This window comes from Liolophura sinensis, chromosome 9, assembly GCF_032854445.1.
Source record: "Liolophura sinensis isolate JHLJ2023 chromosome 9, CUHK_Ljap_v2, whole genome shotgun sequence".
Taxonomy (NCBI): domain Eukaryota; kingdom Metazoa; phylum Mollusca; class Polyplacophora; order Chitonida; family Chitonidae; genus Liolophura; species Liolophura sinensis.
In genome coordinates this window covers 1,581,008-1,605,276 of record NC_088303.1, presented here as the reverse complement: position 1 = coordinate 1,605,276, position 24,269 = coordinate 1,581,008, and positions in this window count along the sequence as shown.

Sequence of the window (24,269 nt, the reverse complement as noted above, 5' to 3'; positions counted from 1 at the left end):
CCCGGTGTCCGTATAATGTAACTGTATCGGGTGTCATGTCTGTTATCTTCGACATGATACTTCAGTGGCGGCCGCACTTTGGTCGCATGTTACAGTATATATGCACACACCTAATGACTCCTCGTAATCATGTGACTGAAAAATTGTTAAAATGTTGCTTCACAGCTGGCGGAAATGTTAAAATGATATGATGGATACACTATGGATATAGCTAGTACCACGGTTCGAAAGAAATTCACAGTGAATAATACTATTTAACCTCTGTAGTGAAGAATCCTCAGAAACAAATCCTCGGTAGTTTCCGTAGAATGCTCCTGATATGACATGATAATATTCCTTATGTGACGACAAATCAGGCAGTGATGACGTCGACTAACGCAGTTATTAGACGGAATAACGTCTTCCGCGTTTGAAAGTGCGTCGTTATGGATGGGTCAGGACAAGTGTTCGTGCACTTCACTACGGCAAAATTAGAAAATTATTACCCTCCGAAACTAAATAACAGCGGCTTTAATACAATGTATTTTTTATACAAGTATAGAAAGCAATGCCGAGTATCTCGATCCTTATCATTTACCTTGCTTTTAGGACGTACAAGTCTTTAAGTAGGACGTGAAACCCAAAGCATGCATGTATAAGTGTTAAAACCTTGAATCTGAACAAATAAATAAATAAATGTATAAATGAATGTGCCAAAAGCTGGCCATTCCGGAGGGGATGTAGGATAGTATGAAGCTGTACTACGGCAGCTGTATAAATATGTCGGCACTGGAACAGACATAAATAACCTCAAATTTCGCCCCAAAAGTGCATTTAATTTTAGAGCCAAATAAATATTATAGAACATTACAGAGTGTTTATCTTTCCAAACAAACCTGAAAGTGACTTTTTAATATCAATATAACTCTGAGAATCGGGCAAAATGAGCATTTTACTCATGAACAAAACATTGGTTTATTGAATGTTATCTTCGTTGTTCAGGTATCCTCGCTAAATCTTCGGGGGCTGTTTTATATATTACTGCCCTTCTAAACATACAAACATTCTACTCAATTACCTGCAGTATATCTTACAGTGTTAACTGTAACCCAATCACGTCCGTCTGCTGAGGTTTGACCCCTGCGTGACCAATCTAGATACCTCACAAGAACCTAATAACAGGGCAGTGAGAGAGGTGTCTGAACGATCCCCGTGGCGATGTTGCTAACATCGACATTTTTGGCGACATCTTAACTGACACAAATGACAGTGAAGTAAAAGGTCTCATCTAAAGGACAGTATGTCGTTACATCAGGCATGTATATGGAGAAGATGCCTGTTTTATGGGACAGTCACGAGTACACTGTTTTTCATGCTAAGAAATTTCATCACCGTTATATGATCAGAGTCAAGCTCTGTTGTTAGTTGAAAATGGGATTTCCTGACAGTGAAAATTTCACCATTATAGGGGGCCAACGTTTTATTCTTTTCATTTACACATTTTATCATTGTGGCCATTTTTATGATCACATAAATCTGCGACTTAAACGCAATACTGTCTTGATTGATTCTTGTTTAAAATTTGAACATTTCCTACGGTAGAAAAGAATACAGTATAGAGAGTAAAAACAAAGATATCAATTTAGTTGGCAAACGGCCACACGTAACCGGTGATACCCTGTTTCTCGTCAATTTACTTTATTTTTAAGTTATTCTAACTAGTCACATAAATGCTATACTAGCAACTTGTACAGCTCTTAGGACTGTAGCTGCAATGGACTACACATATAATATGCGTTTTGCAACCATTATACCAATTGGAAATTTATGAGGGAAGAAAATGGATTTACATTTACAAAGCAGTACGATAAGTGGGAAATCCATCAAAAAGCTCTTATGCAAAAGACTTGATAGTTTTGATTATTCTTTGTCCATTGACCTAGATGTGAAATTTTAGGTAGAAACATGAAAAATAGTGAGTTAAACAAATCTACTTGACATGAATCAAGCAGGAGACGGATAAATCAGAACACAGATGAAGCAAGACATGAGTGAAGGAAATGTATGAATCAGGACACGGATGAAGCAGGGCATGGATGAAGCGACACATGGATGAAGCGAGACATGGATAAAGCAGGACACGAGTGAGAGACATGGATGAATCAGGATACAGATGAAACAGGGCATGGATGAATCAGGACACGGATGAATGAAGATACGGGTGAAGCAGGACATGGATGAAGCAGGGCACGGATGAAGCAGGGCACGAGTGAGAGACATGGATGAATCAGGATACAGATGAAACAGGGCATGGATGAATCGGGACACGGATGAATGAAGATACGGGTGAAGCAGGACATGGATGAAGCAGGACACGGATCAAGCAAGACACGAGTGAGAGACATGGATGAATCAGGACACAGATGAAACAGGGCATGGATGAATCAGGAGACGGATGAATGAAGATACGGGTGAAGCAGGACATGGATGAAGCAGGACACGGATGAAGCAGGGCACGAGTGAGAGACATGGATAAATCAGGATACAGATGAAACAGGGCATGGATGAATCAGGACACGGGTGAATGAAGATACGGGTGAAACGAGACATGGATGAAGCAGGACACGGATGAAGCAGGACACGAGTGAGAGACATGGATGAATCAGGATACAGATGAAACAGGGCATGGATGAATCGGGACACGGATGAATGAAGATACGGGTGAAGCAGGACATGGATGAAGCAGGACACGGATAAAGCCAGACACGAGTGAGAGACATGGATGAATCAGGATACAGATGAAACAGGGCATGGATGAAGCAGGACACGGATGAATGAAGATACGGGTGAAGCAGGACATGGATGAAGCAGGACACGGATGAAGCCAGACACAGATGAAGCAGGACACGAGTGAGAGACATGGATGAATCAGGATACAGATGAAACAGGGCATGGATGAATCGGGACACGGATGAATAAAGATACGGGTGAGGCAGGACATGGATGAAGCAGGACACGAATGAAGCCAGACACGAGTGAGAGACATGGATGAATCAGGATACAGATGAAACAGGGCATGGATGAATCGGGACACGGATGAATGAAGATACGGGTGAAGCGAGACATGGATGAAGCAGGACACGGATCAAGCATGACATTATTATATTCTATTAATCTATTAAGCAGATTAAGATCCTGAGAATGTGGAAAATTTCGGATATGTTATTTATTTATTTATTTGATTGGTGTTTTACGCCGCACTCAAATATTTCACCCGAATATTTCACCCGAATATTTCACTTATACGACGGCGGTGGGTGAAAACCGGGCAGAGCCCGGGGGAAACCCACGACCATCCGCAGGTTGCTGACAGACCTTCCTACTTACGGCCGGAGAGGAAGCCAGCATGAACTGGACTTAAACTCACAGCGCCCGCATTGGTAAGAAACTCCTGGGTCATTACGCTGCGCTAGCGCGCTAACCAACTGAGCCACGGAGGACCCTATTAGAACATAAATAAATAATTTCCTGTCGTGACAAGATTCTAATGTTAGTTTCAGCCGAATTCTCAAACATAATGTCACACAAGTCACTGCAAGAAAGGACAAACTGGAAATAAAATGTCACGGGATAAGAACTGGAAGCGATGCAACAAAAAGAAGCCCTACGTAGGTATAGCTTTGCCAATATTCACATACATGTAGGCGTATAAAATGAACTTCACAATGATAGCCTAAATGGCGAAAGAGGGAGCCTATTATAACAAATAGCAGCCTATGGCCAATGAAATCTGCGGGCTAACTTTTGAATGACACATGCCACAGCCCGGAAACTACCGACCGGAAATATTACAGCCCAACTGATTACTTCCTGTGTTGAAATTCCATTATCAGCGGAGAGTATTTACACATATTGCATTTCCCCAGTAGAATGGGAAATCACACAAAAGCCTGAAGGGCATTGTCATAGAAACACAGGAGGCCCAGAATCACTGTTAACACAGCAACGTCGCATGGTGTGAGCATAATGGATTTGTTCGACAATATTATACTGGATTCAGGAATCTTTGAAAATGCGTCGAAACAGACATTCCGGGGACGTTCGATGTCAATAAACGCAAGGCCAATTCCCGAAAGGACGTAAAAGTACTAAAGAAGTAAGAAAGTATATAAAGTAAGAAAATGGTGCGGATTCACGCAAAGAGAAGCAGTCAGCAGTTTTCAATGATGTAGAAAAGACGCAAAGTATGCTCTAGGCGACTGAATAAAATCCGAATTCAAATCGTGTACCAGGATATCAGTCGCTCTTTGAATGGAACTGTTCATATATCCGTTGTGGCGATCTAATTCAACACGACGAATATACTGTCCCTAGCCCTGGGTTAAGCGAAATTAGAGGCAGAGCACCAGAAAGCACCATGTATGTATGTATGTATGTATGTATGTGTATGTGTGTGTGTGTGTGTGTGTGTGTGTGTGTGTATGTTTTTTTTTTTTTTTTTTTTTTTGATTGGTGTTTTACGCCATACTCAAGAATATTTCACTTATACGACGGCGGCCAGCATTATGGTGGGCGGAAACCGAGCAGGGCCCGGGGGAAACCCACGACCATCCGCAGGTTGCTGGCAGACCTTCCCGCATACGGCCGGAGAGGAAGCCAGCATGAGCTGGACTTGAACTCGCAGCGACCGCATTGGTGAGAGACTCCTGGGTCATTACACTGCGCTAGCGCGCTAACCAACTGAGGTGTATGTATGTATGTACATATATAGGTATGTATGCGTGTATGTATGTATGTATGTATGTACATATATAGGTATGTATGCTTGTATGTCTGTATGTCTGTAGGTACATATGTATGTATGCTTGGGGGGTTTACGTTATGTATTCATGAGGAATTGGGCTAGTTAATATTGACGTTCAACGTCCTTATTGGTTGACGGCTGGGTTACGAATGTCGAATGTTTCGACGCATATATCCATATATCCACCACTGAAGTATCATGCCGCGGACACCAGGCATGACCCCCCACCCAGTCCCATTATACTGACACCGGGGCAAACAGTCATATTTCCTTACTCTTACCTCTCAGTACTGAGCGAGAAGCGAGGCAGTCTCATTTTTAAACTCTTTGGTTTGATCCCGGGTCTCCTGACTTCGACCCCCTTCAAGTGGACATACCCGGACAGACGCCTCTATCAAATCTGTATGCTTTGTTGTGACGCCTGGTAGTTGTCCATGAAACATGAACATTCTTCGGTCTGGCAAAGCAGCCAAACCTCATCCGGTAGTGCTGTTAGATAACAAGCTCCGGGCTCCAAGGTTTCATATCTACGGATCTGAACGGTACTCCCATCCACAGTCACCACATCTCACGGGTCTGGCCACTAGTGATGGGGCAATGGGATTGTGTTTAGCAAGCACAGACGAAAAATAATAAAAACAATTGAGGTGAAAACTTGCCATCGATTTCACATAAACTGGTACTGGATATCAGGATTTGTAGTTTAATTACGTGATCCTAGAACTCAGAAACGTTGAATGACCAGGTCTTTATTTATCACACAGACACAGAACAACGGGCCTAAACCATCAACATGTATGTGCAATCCAGATACCGGTAAGTGGCGATCATCCAGATGGCGTGCTTGCCTTCGCTGACATAATTCACACACCGGTTAGGTGACAATTCTGTTTGTTCTGAACTCTTGAGGATTCTGTTGAGGCCATTGTCCACAATGAGGGTAATATCTCAGTGCAAGAGCGACTGGAATCAACAAAAGTAGAATTATACACAAGAGTGAAGGCTTACTTATTAAGTTGAACAATTCCATTTTCAAATTTTGTGTTGTTCTTTTAGAGTTAAAATTGTTGAGGTCTATAATGCTCAAGACAGGCAGAGCTGATTTCATAACCCCAAGTATCTGCATTAGCAACATTTACGTAGGCGTATAAACTGTGCTCCATATGGACAGTCTAAATGGAGATAGAGAGTTTGCTCGCGACAAGTACCTGCCTCATGCCCGAGGAATTTACTTTTTGAATTTCCCTTTTAGTCCCTATTTTTGTACTGAATGTCACACGCCAACGCTTGAAATCTCAAAGCTGCGCCGAAACTCCATTATCCGTCAGGAATATTTACACACAATGCATTTCCCGTGATGGAAGGGAAATCCCCAAAAACCTGAAGCGGATTGTCATAAAAAACACAGAACGTCCATACATTTTGTATTCACGCCGACATCGCATATTATTAGGTTGCAAGAAGACATGCACATATCTGTAATTTGTTCGGTTATACGGTATTCAATTTTGAAAACCCTGAAAACTCACCTTTGTGTCAACTTGAAACACACATGTTGTAAAAACATTTGTTCTTATCAAGCAGCAGGTCGATATTTCAGCCAAGATGCCACTTACGGCATGATCACCCCATTCAGTATAATATCCCGTGGTAAATACGTCACCTTACGGAGCTAGCTACATGACATACAATATATATCTCTGGGAGAAAAATTCCATGATCTTGTTCCACGGAGCCTTTGCGACAAAAAGCGGCGCACGGCGCCAGTGCTTCTGTTTCCGTGGTCTAACGGCCCCTGAATTCTACATTCCGTGTAAGTCACATGAGGAAAGGTTTGTGAGTAACATGCCGAATGTCAGCAGTTTACTTTGGATACACCTGTTTCCTGCGCCATGGCTTGAGTGAAAAAATCTTTGAGTGTTTTGTTAAACAATCATCTATATACTAAGTAAAGTAACGAAGAAATAAAGAAGCAAAATGTTGGGTCATCTTCATAGTTTATAGGACGGGGCGTCTTCGCAACTGTCATATCTCAACAGCAGTGGAATATTATTCTGCTAAGAGGTGGTATCTGGCTGCAGACGTCAGCCAGGGGACATAGACCAATGGGAGATGTGGAAACGCCTGGAAGTATTTACCGTGACAGCACGTACGTTGGTAATAGCTTAGACCAAACTTGACGAGGCTAGGTCAGGTATATAAAAGCATGAAACTGTAGTCCGAAGGTGAAGACGTTGTCTTCGCGTAACTTTCGTAATAAACTGTTTTTACTCTCCTCACCGCTGTCTAGGGGTGAGTTTCTCGGCGCCACCATAAATTCTGTATGAGAACCGTTTCAAAGACATGTAATAAGGCTTCAGCATTCTTCCATCTGTCCAAACAGCCGGTGTTAAATATCACGTTGTGGACTGCATGGAATCATGGCTACTGACTTGCCGGGTATCCTTATTCAAAATCATCGACATGACGGGTCTGAACACCCTCGATTAGTTAACGAGCAATAATAAAACAAGCATATATTTCACATTAACTGGTCACATGTATAGTATCGACATTTGTGGATTAATGATGTTATATAGCCCGGTGCTATTTGGTCGCTGTAGCTGTTTTGAGAGACACAGAATAACGGCGGTAATGGATGAACATACCCATTCAAACAGGTTGTCACTGGTTTCAATGAGCCCGACAATAAATGGCGATCTTGCACGTGGTGGCTTAATTAGTTTCGGAGACAGAGTTAATTCATATAATGTTGAGTGCCCCGTTTATTATCTCACTAAAGAGGTTTTGGTAAGGTGAAGCTTCATTGTTTGGCTAATGTCGCAAAGGAAGCCCTCCTACCTACAAAAGATGACATACACTTGTACAAGTGGTAAATGATCTGAATTGGACTGTTCTGTAAGATTTTAAGTAATCTTTAATGTGAGATGATCGATGATCCTAACCCGATCTTAGGGACATATATAACTTAGCTCAAACCTTAGAATGATTATATAAGATCTCAGATAAAGGTATGAAGTGTTCATTTATCCTACCACCATGCTCCAAACGTGCAAAGTTACGTGCTTAGGAAGATCCTGCAAGATTTTAAGCAGACACGTATTAGGTGATGACTGATCCTAATGTGATCTCACGCACAAGCAGAGTACTTCATTATTAAAGCTAAGATCGAGCTCATTTTATACGGACCATGGACGTGATGTTAAGATCATATCCAAGTCCAATCGATAGGACACACGAGGTGTGGTTTAAATCCTAACGAAGTCGGGTGACCCGGGATCAAACCCAGGTTGGGTCATACCAAAGACTTTTAGAAATGGTACTTGTTACCGCCTCTCTTTGCGCTCAACACTGAAAGGTTGGGGCAAAGAAATAGGACTAGTTGACCCGGTGTTAGTATAGTGTGACTGGGTGTGGTGTCATGTCATGTGACACTTTGGATTCATGGACAACAAGAGGCAGTAGATGGAGATACACCTAATGACTCCTCGTCGTCAAATGGATGAAGAGTTGATAACTGCGACGTAAAACCCCAAGAATAGTAACATGTATGCATATTCAGTGGCAGCCTGGGGCCAGGAATGCTCATGTGGATGCCCTTTTTAGCTCATGTGGGTCTGTGCTTTGGGAAACACTGAGAAATAACCGATCAGATGATAAAATCAAGGTACAGGTCTAAATTCTTTCCACCTTCGGTATGATCTCCAAACTGATGAACGCACGGCTAACCATGCAAACGAGAGTATGGCGAACGGTTGCCTGAGCGTTGGCAATGTGATCAGTCAGAAGTGGTCGGTGGGAAATGTCACGGTTGTAAAGTTTCCGTTGTGTACGGTGGGTGATAGAGCGAGCCACCTGTACGTATATGCGCAGTATCTAGTGTTAGTACAGTATAAAGGAGCATGTTCAAGTCTGTAGAGCTTGCTAGACCGGAAGGTAGAGTAACGGTAAATGAGGCTTGTGTAATGGAGAAACGAGTGGTCAAAGCTGTGTGGACTGATATTGGCCTGGAGACACATCTCTAAGGAAAGACCATGTGACGCACCAGTCTCACTGCAATCAGCACGGGAGTTGATTAGTGCTAAAGCAGAACGAAAAACTTTTATCTTGTTAACTGAAGTAAGTTTTCGGAGGTCCACATCGAAATTATTATTAATTAAATAACAACATACGTGAGTCTCTGTTTTACGTCCATGTATTAGGGTGAAAAGCTTAATAATGAAATCCTTGATTTTGAATGCTTAAGTGATGCGATTTGCTCCTTTAATGCTTTTACTTTGCCTGCTTCAGTAATTCGTGTCAGGTGTGAATGCTAATTCTCTGGACAGCCTTGCAGCGAGTAAAAACGGAGATCTTGTATCAAGCGGTGGTACAGCTATTTGCCTGTACCTTTTCAAGGACAAAACAAATCCCCAGAAATACTGACACCGATTAAACAAAGAAACTGGAATTTGATTGCTTAAGTGGTGCGATATGCTCCTTTAATGCTTTTACTTTGCCTGCTTCAGTAATTCGTTTCAGGTGTGAATGCTAACTATCTAGACAGCCGTGCAGCGAGAAAAACAGAGATCTTGTATCAATATGAAGACTCAAAGTGTACCTGACATTTCAGTCACGTCTTCGTTAGAATCGAGAACAAACGTTATCTGGCAATCGTCCTGAGAAATCTTTAATCCAATCGACAAGTTTTCCGTGAATGTGTCAACTTTCAATTGTTGTCTCTGTTTAGCGGAATTCAGCTTCCATATATATTCTGCTCTTTTTGAAAATGTGTCCTAATTAATTAGATCAATGTAACACAAACAGCACTTATTAACTGGGTGATATTGTAACAAGCACTGCCCTGGAAAGCAACACCAGCGTCTGGTTTCAACGGCTAGTTTCTTTTTGTTTACAGTAGTTTAGAACGTTTGTCGTATAATTTTTTTTATATTCGATACAAATATGTGGTCCGTTCAGCCTCAGGTCAAGAGCATTAGAATTTTCCGCACACTTCAGCATCTCCTTAGGGCTATTATATGAGATGGCTCTGATGATGTCTGCATTGTGTGGTTAAACTTTGACAAGAAGAGCATTTAGTTAGTATTGATCTGTCTGTAACTAATGTACTGGCCGTTATGTGCTGGGTATCTATGTGGCGGAACTCACACACTGCCCCATCGGTGAGGTCTCGAAGTTAATCATGTGACCGCGAGATGGCGAGGCCCCAACTCAGCGGGATATGTACTTCATAAATAGATATGGACTTACAGTCATGAAATATTTCTCCAAATTTTGTGATGCGTGATAAATCAGTTATAGCGATGCGAGCATTATGTCCGATCTGTCTGAGCCGTGAAAGTTTTCTCGTACAGTGAGACGTTGAACTAGACCGACTTAACGTGGTACACTTGTAGTTCATGAATTACACTTTTCCGTTGCGGCTTCAAGGAATACAAAAGTATTGACCAGACATTACCAAATAGGTTTAAGGGAATACACAAAAGATTTGTTTTTCTGCCCGGAGAGTTATCAGCCAATTTTACGTACAATGAAGGCAGTGCCTGGCAGTTCTATACAGTTCTAAGTCCCGAGGTCTGTATGAAAACTGCTTCGTCGTTGTTTGTGATGTAAACATCCTCAGGCTGTATTGTACTGACATGCTGGGAACGAATAGCTTGTGTCTATAGCTATTGTGAAAAGCTCATCAGGGAGTAGGGATATATTGTCAAATACATGTACTCTGTCCAATGGATAAGGCGGTATTATACTGACAGGGAATAAATAATCTGTGTATTTACCTATTCTAAATTGTTGTGTAACCAACGGGGATGTCTGGACAGGCACATGTACAGAGGCTTGCGACATTGGAGATTTGGAGTGAATTCTACATTTGAAAACATTATATGTGTAAATCCTGTAATTGTGAACCGTTATGAATTGCACTTCAGCAATGATATCCTCACATACTAGCTTTTGTAAATCTTAGCTTTTGTGTTAATCTGAGATATGGTGGAACATGCTCACAGGTGCTAACTACGTCTATATCTGTTTTGAATATGGAAATGCAGTTGGAGCATGCGAAAAGAGTCAAAAGGATTGTATTTGCTTATGAGATCATGGAATATCCAAATTGTGATAAATAAAAGCTTTACAGAGAAAGAAAACATTATTTGCGGTTGTTTTGATATCGAGAAATGCATACAAAAGTATGCTTGCTGAGAAAACCATTTTGTGTTAATCTGAAATATGGTGGAGCATGCTCACATGTGCTACTACGTCTATATCTGTTTTGAATATGGAAATGCAGTTGGAGCATGCTAAAAGAGTCAAAAGGATTGTATTTGCTTATGAGAGCAAATGTTCGGAATGAGGCTGTGGTCGAGATCAAGGAATATCCAAATTGTGGCAAATAAAAGCTTTACAGAAAAAGAAAACGTTATTTGCGGTTGTTTTGATATCGAGAATTGCCTACTATTAAATTTAGAGATATAGAGTGTGCTTTTTCCAAAATACATTTGATGAGCAAGTTCGATACGATCATACGGAAAGTGTTCCGGGAAGAGCCATTTTGTGCACGTCAAATAATGATCTGTCCTGGGCAGGGTGGAAGTTGGCGATTTTCTGGGAAAAGAAAATCTGTTTCCCACACTCCCATTACAGGAAGCAGTTAGATGAGACCGTAGTTCTGAAGATGGACATTTGGAAATATAATTGGGCAGAGTAAGACATCCTGAAACGATCATCTACAATGGAGAGTCGAAATTTAAATTAATTATTCCACCGAGAAAAGAAAGAATTGTGTATAGGTGTTTTGGGGACTGCATTTGTGCCAAATAAGTGAACTGTTAGCGATTGTTATAAGCATGTGGAATTCGTTACTAGCTTGTTTACTTTCAACACAACGCTTGATATTATAGGCATCGGCGAAGCTTTACCCCTCGCGGTCTGGTTTCGTCCACTCATAAATTTTGAATACGGTGACAAACAGCAATCAATAAAATATAAAAGAAATCAATACATAAAGAAATGAATTTGATTTACGTCAGTAACGTGAAATAGGTTTGAGTAGATTAGTTCATTGTAATCAAGGATTTCCGGTAGTAAACGATAAAGTACATATGGCTCACGATACTGCAGTATCCCGCTATATGTTTCACATGGAGAGATGTGACTTTCCTGTTCTGAAGATAAAACCGTGTAAGTGATAGTTTAAGATAAAATTGTCCAGATTTGAGTTTATGACAACTGTTAAAGTAGCAAACCAAAGGTACAGGTGGGGTGTTTCACTTTATCTTCATGTCAGTGACAGTCGTAACAAACTGTTTATTACTCTCCTGAACGCTGTGATTTTCTCCACGCTACCATAAATTCTACATGAAAACCGTTACAAAGATTTGTGCTTGACGTTTGAGATTTTAAGATTCTTCTGTCTGTCAAACGGCGGGTTTTCATCTGATAGTGCGGTTAAATAGCACGTTGCGGACTTCAAGGGTTCATAGCTACCGATTTACCGGGTACCCCGATCCACGGTCATCAACCTGACGGGTCTGAAGACCAGCCATGAGTTAAGGAGCAATAATAAAACAGCTGAAGTGAAACTTTACCATCGATTCCACATTAACTGGTCACGTGTAAAGTATGATAATCTGAGGATTAATGACGTGTTTCGAGAACTAAGAAGCGTTGTATAACCCGGTGCTATTTTGTCGTTGGCACCGTTGGTAGAGACACAGAATAACGGGGATACACCTTCACACCGGTTGTTACTGGTTTTAATGAGTCTGACAATAACTGGCGATGTTGAACGTGGTGAGATAATTGGTTTCAGTGACAGAATTCAAACGTTGCTTGCGTGACGGTTTTATTTATGATCTCACCAAGGAGGGTTTGTTATACGTAAGATGGAGCTCCATTGTGTGGGCAATGGCGCAATGTAAACACCAGTTCTACTAAAAAAAGATGAAACACACATGTACAGGTGTAAGATGATCTGAACTGGGCTGTCCTGTAAAATTTTAAATAATCTTTTTTGTGAGATGATCAATGATCCTAAAACGATCTTAGGAAGATATATAACTTATCTCATATCTTAGGACGATAATAAAAGAATTTAGATAAACGTATGACAGCACACACGATTTGTGGATTAAATCCCAGCAAACTCGGGAGACCTGGGATCAAACCCGTTTCGGGTTATACCAAAGACATTAAAAATGGCTCGGGTGTGGTGTCATGTCTAGTATCTTCAGTGGCACTTTGGAGGTATGGACCTGCTCTATCATAAGAAGAGTGAGTAGATGTACACACACACCTAATGAGTCTTCGTCTTCATAGGACTGAAAAATGTTTAACTACGATATAAAGCCCAACACTTACATGTATACATATTGAATGGCAGCCTTGTACCAGGAATTCAGGAGTCTCCTTCACATCTAATGTTCTTACATAATTGGTGGTGGTAGGCGGTGATTAACGCTCACATCGATAATTAGGGGGCTTTTCTTTGGGCATCATTTACCTTACACCAAATAACTATGACGTATGTCCGCTATATGTCCCCGTTACTCGCCGTTGAGATAATCTATACACTTTGGTTTCTATCCATTTAACGGACAGGCGTAGAATGAAATGTTCTAACATACTTCCTTAAGCCCTAATAAAATATAATAATAAACACAAAGTGACCAGACTCAGGCTGTCACATCATCGTTGCTGTGTTTGCGTAACTCTCTCTCTCATGATGTTTTTATATATTAGACAGCTGGAAACTGTGAGAATTGTGTGACATTGATAAATTGAGTGAAAGAAACTGCTGTACACTGGGACGACAAGTATTTCCACAGTCTCTGATGCTGCGAGTGTGTGAAGGGGGGTTGTTCAAGTCTGTAGAACTTGCTAGACCGGAAAGTAGAATAACGATAAATGAGGCTTGTATAACGGAGAAACGAATGGCCAAAGCTGTGTGGACTGATATTGGTATGGAGACACATCTCCAAGGAAACACCATGTGGCGAGTTGACGAGTCCTGAAGCAGAACAACAAACTTTTATCTTCTTAACTGAGTGGAATTAAGTTTGTGTTTTCGGACGTTCACGCACAAATTACTGTTAGTTAAATTACAACATAAGTGAGCCTCTGCATCACGTTTATGTATAAGGGTGAAAAACTAAATGTTGAAATGCTTTCGTCAGGCAGTTAAGAAAGCTATTTTCAAGAATAAGTCCAGTGTATATATTACTTACAATTGACAATGTTGACCCGACAATCAATGTAGTTTTTTTTCCTTTTTCCCCTTGCATATTTAAGCGATAAAAAACAGACATATTAAATATATGCTAAACTGGGTTATATTGTATCAAGCACTGCCCCGGAAAGCAACACCTGTGTTTCAACGGCTAGTTTCTTTTTGTTTATGGTGGTGTAAAATGTGCCGTTTGTCGTATAATTATGTTATATTCGATACAAATATGTGGCCCGTTTAGCCTTCAGTAATTTGTGTCAGGTGTGAATGGTAATTCTCTGGACAGCCTTGCAGCGAGTAAAAACAGAGATCTTGTATCAAAATGAAGACTCAAAGGTCACAACAAAATGTACCTGACATTTCAGTCACGTCTTCGTTAGAATCGAGAACAAACGTTATCTGGCAATCGTCCTGAGAAATCTTTAATCCAATCGACAAGTTTTCCGTGAATGTGTCAACTTTCAACTGTTGTCTCTGTTTAGCGGAATTCAGCTTCCATATATATTCTGCTCTTTTTGAAAATGTGTCCTAATTAATTAGATCAATGTAACACAAACAGCACTGATTAACTGGGTGATATTGTAACAAACACTGCCCTGGAAAGCAACACCAGCGTCTGGTTTCAACGGCTAGTTTCTTTTTGTTTACAGTAGTTTAGAACGTTTGTCGTATAATTTTTTTTTATATGCGATACAAATATGTGGTCCGTTCAGCCTCAGGTCAAGAGCATTAGAATTTTCCGCACACTTCAGCATCTCCTTAGGGTTATTATATGAGATGGCTCTGATGATGTCTGCATTGTGTGGTTAAACTTTGACAAGAAGAGCATTTAGTTAGTATTGATCTGTCTGTAACTAATGTACTGGCCGTTATGTGCTGGGTATCTATGTGGCGGAACCCACACACTGCCCCATCGGTAAGGTCTCGAAGTTAATCACATGACTGCGAGATGGCGAGGCCCCAACTCAGCGGGATATGTACTTCATAAATAGATATGGACTTACAGTCATGAAATATTTCTCCATATTTTGTGATGCGTGATAAATCAGTTATAGCGATGCGAACATTTTGTCCGATCTGTCTGAGCCGTGAAATTTTTCTCGTACAGTGAGACGTTGAACTAGACCGACTTAACGTGGTACACTTGTAGTTCATGAATTACACTTTTCCGTTGCGGCTTCAAGGAATACAAAAGTATTGACCAGACATTACCAAATAGGTTTAAGGGAATACACAAAAGATTTGTTTTTCTGCCCGGAGAGTTATCAGCCAATTTTACGTACAATGAAGGCAGTGCCTGGCAGTTCTATACAGTTCTAAGTCCCGAGGTCTGTATGAAAACTGCTTCGTCGTTGTTTGTGATGTAAACATCCTCAGGCTGTATTGTACTGACATGCTGGGAACGAATAGCTTGTGTCTATAGCTATTGTGAAAAGCTCATCGGGGAGTAGGGATATATTGTCAAATACATGTACTCTGTCCAATGGATAAGGCGGTATTATACTGACAGGGAATAAATAATCTGTGTATTTACCTATTCTAAATTGTTGTGTAACCAACGGGGATGTCTGGACAGGCACATGTACAGAGGCTTGCGACATTGGAGATTTGGAGTGAATTCTACATTTGAAAACATTATATGTGTAAATCCTGTAATTGTGAACCGTTATGAATTGCACTTCAGCAATGATATCCTCACATACTAGCTTTTGTAAATCTTAGCTTTTGTGTTAATCTGAGATATGGTGGAACATGCTCACAGGTGCTAACTACGTCTATATCTGTTTTGAATATGGAAATGCAGTTGGAGCATGCGAAAAGAGTCAAAAAGATTGTATTTGCTTATGAGATCATGGAATATCCAAATTGTGATAAATAAAAGCTTTACAGAGAAAGAAAACATTATTTGCGGTTGTTTTGATATCGAGAAATGCATACAAAAGTATGCTTGCTGAGAAAACCATTTTGTGTTAATCTGAAATATGGTGGAGCATGCTCACATGTGCTACTACGTCTATATCTGTTTTGAATATGGAAATGCAGTTGGAGCATGCTAAAAGAGTCAAAAGGATTGTATTTGCTTATGAGAGCAAATGTTCGGAATGAGGCTGTGGTCGAGATCAAGGAATATCCAAATTGTGGCAAATAAAAGCTTTACAGAAAAAGAAAACGCTATTTGCGGTTGTTTTGATATCGAGAATTGCCTACTATTAAATTTAGAGATATAGAGTGTGCTTTTTCCAAAATACATTTGATGAGCAAGTTCGATACGATCATACGGAAAGTGTTCCTGGAAGAGCCATTTTGTGCACGTCAAATAATGATCTGTCCTGGGCAGGGTGGAAGTTGGCGATTTTCTGGGAAAAGAAAATCTGTTTCCCACACTCCCATTACAGGAAGCAGTTAGATGAGACCGTAGTTCTGAAGATGGACATTTGGAAATATAATTGGGCAGAGTAAGACATCCTGAAACGATCATCTACAATGGAGAGTCGAAATTTAAATTAATTATTCCACCGAGAAAAGAAAGAATTGTGTATAGGTGTTTTGGGGACTGCATTTGTGCCAAATAAGTGAACTGTTAGCGATTGTTATAAGCATGTGGAATTCGTTACTAGCTTGTTTACTTTCAACACAACGCTTGATATTATAGGCATCGGCGAAGCTTTACCCCTCGCGGTCTGGTTTCGTCCACTCATAAATTTTGAATACGGTGACAAACAGCAATCAATAAAATATAAAAGAAATCAATACATAAAGAAATGAATTTGATTTACGTCAGTAACGTGAAATAGGTTTGAGTAGATTAGTTCATTGTAATCAAGGATTTCCGGTAGTAAACGATAAAGTACATATGGCTCACGATACTGCAGTATCCCGCTATATGTTTCACATGGAGAGATGTGACTTTCCTGTTCTGAGGATAAAACCGTGTAAGTGATAGTTTAAGATAAAATTGTCCAGATTTGAGTTTATGACAACTGTTAAAGTAGCAAACCAAAGGTACAGGTGGGGTGTTTCACTTTATCTTCATGACAGTGACAGTCGTAACAAACTGTTTATTACTCTCCTGAACGCTGATTTTCTCCACGCTACCATAAATTCTACATGAAAACCGTTACAAAGATTTGTGCTTGACGTTTGAGATTTTAAGATTCTTCTGTCTGTCAAACGGCGGGTTTTCATCTGATAGTGCGGTTAAATAGCACGTTGCGGACTTCAAGGGTTCATAGCTACCGATTTACCGGGTACCCCGATCCACGGTCATCAACCTGACGGGTCTGAAGACCAGCCATGAGTTAAGGAGCAATAATAAAACAGCTGAAGTGAAACTTTACCATCGATTCCACATTAACTGGTCACGTGTAAAGTATGATAATCTGAGGATTAATGACGTGTTTCGAGAACTAAGAAGCGTTGTATAACCCGGTGCTATTTTGTCGTTGGCACCGTTGGTAGAGACACAGAATAACGGGGGTAACGAATGAGCATACACCTTCACACCGGTTGTTACTGGTTTTAATGAGTCTGACAATAACTGGCGATGTTGAACGTGGTGAGATAATTGGTTTCAGTGACAGAATTCAAACGTTGCTTGCGTGACGGTTTTATTTATGATCTCACCAAGGAGGGTTTGTTATACGTAAGATGGAGCTCCATTGTGTGGGCAATGGCGCAATGTAAACACCAGTTCTACTAAAAAAAAAGATGAAACACACATGTACAGGTGTAAGATGATCTGAACTGGGCTGTCCTGTAAAATTTTAAATAATCTTTTTTGTGAGATGATCAATGATCCTAAAACGATCTTAGGAAGATATATAACTTATCTCATATCTTAGGACGATAATAAAAGAATTTAGATAAACGTATGACAGCACACACGATTTGTGGATTAAATCCCAGCAAACTCGGGAGACCTGGGATCAAACCCGTTTCGGGTTATACCAAAGACATTAAAAATGGCTCGGGTGTGGTGTCATGTCTAGTATCTTCAGTGGCACTTTGGAGGTATGGACCTGCTCTATCATAAGAAGAGTGAGTAGATGTACACACACACCTAATGAGTCTTCGTCTTCATAGGACTGAAAAATGTTTAACTACGATATAAAGCCCAACACTTACATGTATACATATTGAATGGCAGCCTTGTACCAGGAATTCAGGAGTCTCCTTCACATCTAATGTTCTTACATAATTGGTGGTGGTAGGCGGTGATTAACGCTCACATCGATAATTAGGGGGCTTTTCTTTGGGCATCATTTACCTTACACCAAATAACTATGACGTATGTCCGCTATATGTCCCCGTTACTCGCCGCTGAGATAATCTATACACTTTGGTTTCTATCCATTTAACGGACAGGCGTAGAATGAAATGTTCTAACATACTTCCTTAAGCCCTAATAAAATATAATAATAAACACAAAGTGACCAGACTCAGGCTGTCACATCATCGTTGCTGTGTTTGCGTAACTCTCTCTCTCATGATGTTTTTATATATTAGACAGTTGGAAACTGTGAGAATTGTGTGACATTGATAAATTGAGTGAAAGAAACTGCTGTACACTGGGACGACAAGTATTTCCGCAGTCTCTGATGCTGCGAGTGTGTGAAGGGGGGTTGTTCAAGTCTGTAGAACTTGCTAGACCGGAAAGTAGAATAACGATAAATGAGGCTTGTATAACGGAGAAACGAATGGCCAAAGCTGTGTGGACTGATATTGGTATGGAGACACATCTCCAAGGAAACACCATGTGGCGAGTTGACGAGTCCTGAAGCAGAACAACAAACTTTTATCTTCTTAACTGAGTGGAATTAAGTTTGTGTTTTCGGACGTTCACGCACAAATTACTGTTAGTTAAATTACAACATAAGTGAGCCTCTGCATCACGTTTATGTATAAGGGTGAAAAACTAAATGTTGAAATGCTTTCGTCAGGCAGTTAAGAAAGCTATTTTCAAGAATAAGTCCAGTGTATATATTACTTACAATTGACAATGTTGACCCTACAATCAATGTAGTTTTTTTTCCTTTTTTCCCCTTGCATATTTAAGCGATAAAAAACAGACATGTTAAATATATGCTAAACTGGGTTATATTGTATCAAGCACTGCCCCGGAAAGCAACACCTGTGTTTCAACGGCTAGTTTCTTTTTGTTTATGGTGGTGTAAAATGTGCCGTTTGTCGTATAATTATGTTATATTCGATACAAATATGTGGCCCGTTTAGCCTTCAGTAATTTGTGTCAGGTGTGAATGGTAATTCTCTGGACAGCCTTGCAGCGAGTAAAAACAGAGATCTTGTATCAAAATGAAGACTCAAAGGTCACAACAAAATGTACCTGACATTTCAGTCACGTCTTCGTTAGAATCGAGAACAAACGTTATCTGGCAATCGTCCTGAGAAATCTTTAATCCAATCGACAAGTTTTCCGTGAATGTGTCAACTTTCAACTGTTGTCTCTGTTTAGCGGAATTCAGCTTCCATATATATTCTGCTCTTTTTGAAAATGTGTCCTAATTAATTAGATCAATGTAACACAAACAGCACTGATTAACTGGGTGATATTGTAACAAACACTGCCCTTAAAAGCAACACCAGCGTCTGGTTTCAACGGCTAGTTTCTTTTTGTTTTCAGTAGTTTAGAACGTTTGTTATATACTTTTTTTGCATTCGATACAAATATGTGGTCCGTTCAGCCTCAGGTCAAGAGCATTAGAATTTTCCGCACACTTCAGCATCTCCTTAGGGCTGTTATATGGGATGGCTCTGATGATGTCTGCATTGTGTGGTTAAACTTTGACAAGAAGAGCATTTAGTTAGTATTGATCTGTCTGTAACTAATGTACTGGCCGTTATGTGCTGGGTATCTATGTGGCGGAACTCACACACCGCCCCATCGGTGAGGTCTCGAAGTTAATCACATGACTGCGAGATGGCGAGGCCCCAACTCAACAGGACATGTATTTCATAAATTGATATCGATTTATAGTCATGATCTGGTTTGTGCATTGAAATATTTCTCCAAATTTTGTGATGTATGATAAATCAGTTACAGCGGCAGGAATTTTTTTCCAGTCTGTCTGAAATCGTAAAAGTTTTCTCGTACAGTGAGATAGTTCTAAGTCTCCACGAGACGTTAACCTAGACAGGCGGGATGTGATACCCTTGTGCGGCATGAATTACACTTTTAAGTTGCAACTTCACCTGGAAATACTTTATCCTTTTGCTTTATATAGTCCTAAAATGAGACGAAGATTTTTTGCTGTGTGTGTTATAAACATCCTCAAGCTGTATTCTACTGATGTGCTGGAAGGAACTATAGTCTGTGGCATCTTCACATACTAGCCTTTGTAAACACTAGTTTCGGAAGAGACTTAAAAGAACTGACCCCCAATCATGAATGTATGCATGATTCTTATTCTGTGAATGAGAGCAATATCTTTGGTAGATGAGACTGTGGCTGTGGTCATTAGATTTCAAAACTGTGATAAATAAAACCTTTACAGAGAAAGAAAACGCTAGTTGCGGTTCTTTTTTTATGGTGAATTGTCGTGTATTCAATTCAGAGATGTAGTATGCTTTCCCCTATATATATTTTAAGAGCGAGCTTGATACGATCACACTGAAAGTGTTCTCGGAACAGCCATTTTGTGCACATCAAATTATGATCTGTCCCTGGCAGGACGGAAGTTGGCAATTTTCTGGGAAAAGCAAATCTGTTCTGCCCACACACCAAATACAGCAAGGAGTCAGTTGAGACTGTAGTTCGGACGCTGGAAATTTGAAAATATAATTGGCCAAAATAATACTGATAATTGATTGTTATAAACAGGTGGAATTCGTTATAAGTTACTTTACTTTCACTGCAATACTTGATGTTATAGGCATTGGTGGAGCTTTACCCCTCGCGGTCATGTGGTCATTCACCCATAAACCCGACCGATTGTTTCAGTGAAAAATACTTGAATATGGCGATAAATAACAACCATTAAAAACTTAAGGAAAATCTATCAATAAATAAATACATTTGATTTACGTGAGATACGTGAAATACGTTTGAGTAGAGTAGAGTAGTACATTGTAATCAAGCATTTCCGGAAGTAAATGATAAAGCAGGTATGCCTCACGAAGCTAAAGCGCCCCCTATATGTTCTACGCGGACAGCTGTGACTTTTCTCCAGTAGACATCTGCACTAAGGTTCAACCCGTAAAAGTGATAGCTGAGAGAAAACTTGTCTAGATTTGAGCTGATGTCTAAGGGTGGGTTTCTCCAGACCACCATCAATTCTGTATGAGAACCATTACAAGGACATGTGATAGTGGTGCAGTGGAATTCAAGATTCTTCTGTCGGTCCAAACAGCCGGTTCTCACCCGATAATGCTGTTATATAGCACGTTGTGAACTTCATAGATAAACGTATAAAGTGTTAACTTATTCTATTATCCTGCTGCAGTCATGAATAAAGTTACTTATTGAGGTAGGTCCTGTAAGATTTACAGCAAACACAAATCAGGTGATGACTGATCCTGATGTGATCTTGGTATTCACTGGTAGACTACTTCATTATTAAAGTTAAGACCGAACTTAGTTTATGAGATTATGATTTAGTCCCAATGGGGTCGGGAGACGTAAGTACGACGTAAAAGAATACATGTAGACATATTCAATACCAGCTTCGGGTCAGGAATCCCTGAGTCTCCTTCACCTCCAGTGTTCTCGCAGCATTAGTGGTGACAAGCGGCGATCAACGTTCATATCAATAGTTAGATGGTCGTTGGAGATCATTTGCCTTACACCAAATAGCTGTGGCATAGGTCCGCTATATGTGTCCCCGTTATATTAGACATTTGGGTCTGAGCCGTTGGGAACTAAGCGCTCAGATTATAAAATCCATGCTTGTTCTGAGGACAGACCTTCAGAGGAGGTACAGACATAAAATCTCTCCACATTCTCCAAGATCTCCAGTCTGTTAGAGTCCCAACCAACTGCCGCTGAAGTCATCTTGTTCAGTCAAGGGAAGTAAGCTGATTTTACGCTATGGTCACAAAGCCAGGCTAGTGGGATCTATCATTTACTTCTCAGCAAACAGGGCTGCCCTTCAGGTACATTGGCTCCCAGCAATGATATCTTGACTGAACTAAATTACCTTTCAAAAGAGAAAGTCAGACGGAAACTTGAACGCACGACTAACCTTGCTAATGAGAGTATGGTGAACTGTTGCCTGAGCGTTGGCAATGTGATCAGTCAGAAGTGGTCGGAGGGAAATGTCACGGTTGTAAAGTTTCCGTTGTGTATGGTGGGTGGCAGAGCGAGTCGCCTGTACGTATATGCGCAGTATCTAGTGTTAGTACAGTATAAAGGAGCATGTTCAAGTCTGTAGAGCTTGCTAGACCGGAAGGTAGAGTAACGGTAAATGAGGCTTGTGTAATGGAGAAGCCAGTGGTCAAAGCTGTGTGGACTGATACAGGTCGTGGAGGTACAGCTTTAAGAAAACATCAGGTGATACACCAGTCTCAGTGTTATCATCAAGCGAGTTGACGAGTCTTGAAGCAGAACTACAAACCTGTACCTTGTTAACCAAGTTGAATTAAGTTTGTATTTTCGGACGTTCACGCACAAATTGCTGAAAGCCATATGATGAAGTGGTTTTTTTTCACCCAGTCATGAGACTCACTTTTTTCAAGAATAAGAAAAATCCGGTTGATAATCCACTTAATAAAAACCCCGCATATAAAACAAATACTAAACAGGGTTATATTACAGCAAGCACTGCCCCTGAAATCAAGAACATTGTATGGTTTCAACGCATAGGCTCTGATTTATTTACAACTGCCTAAAACCTGCCTTTAGGTGTACAATTACTTTATATTTGTTATACATATGTTTTCTGTTCAGCCTAAGACCAAAGCCATTTGGATTTTAGGCACCCTTGAGCAGCTGTTTAGCAACGGGCTCTACACGAGGACGTTTGTATCGGATTGCCTGGATGAGATCTGGAATCTGTGGTTAAACTCTGACAAGGAGAATCATTTAGTTAGTATTGATCTGTCTGTAACTAATGTACTGGCCGTTATGTGGCGGAACCTACACACTGCCCCATCGGTAAGGTCTCGAAGTTAATCACGTGACCACAAGATGGCGAGGCCCCAAGTTATCTGGTTATCTATTACATGAATAGATATCGATTTACAGTCATGATCTGGTTTGTGCATTGAAATATTTCCCCAAATTTTGTGGTGTATGATAAATCGGTTATAGCGATAGGAACATTATGTCCAATCTGCCTGAACCCTGAAAGATGGATCGCAGAGTGGAATGGTTTAAAACTTTCTCCTAGAAACTCTAAGCTACATTTATGAGACTCTAAATGGTATTCCTGTATTATCTCAGCTATATTCCGCACTTGTGACTTTACCAAGAAACACAGAAAACATACGCAACCGTTTTCAGGGAATGCACAAAATTGTGTTCTTGTCCACAGAATTATTAACCCCTTTTATCCACAAGGAAAGCTGTGTCTGGCAACTTTGCATTTGAATCTTTTCATATATAACTTAAAAGTCAAGAGGTCTCCATGAAAAGTGCTTTGTAGTTGTTTGTGGTGTAACCATCCACCCTTATACTAGCATGCTGGGAATGGATAGTCTGTAGCTATAGCTATTGAATTCAGTTTTATATAGGTAGGGATATATTGCCAGACTGCGTCTAAGAAATTAGGGGGTATTATCCTGACAGAGATAAATATTTTGTTATGTTGAAATATGGTTTTCATGCTCAGAGGTTGTATGCAATTTTGTTAAATGTGGATCACAGTTGGGTCATGTTTAAGGAGTAAAAAGTACTGTAACTGCATGTGAGGAGTAAATCTGTGACATGTAAAACCCTTACATAAGCCTTACAGGGACAACGTATCACTGAGGCCTGGTCCCTTTGCATTGTTTAAATGTGATTGTATGTTAAATGTGATGAAAACACAGAATTTTAAACCAGTGAGGTCTAAAACATTACCTATTTACATGACTGCGTTTTTTTTTTACCTAATTCTACTTAAGCCATGGTGCCAGGAGGTGTGTAGATTGCTACTATTTAATACATTTACATGAACAGTTAGAATAAAACCCTGACTAAGGTAAGCTGACAAGAGGCCGTATTTCACCAGTTACATGTGACCATTAGCGCTAGTTGCTTTGGTATTACTCTCTTTGCTGTACATCTGTATTAGGGAAGAAAAACGGCTGTAGCGCTCATTTTTATAT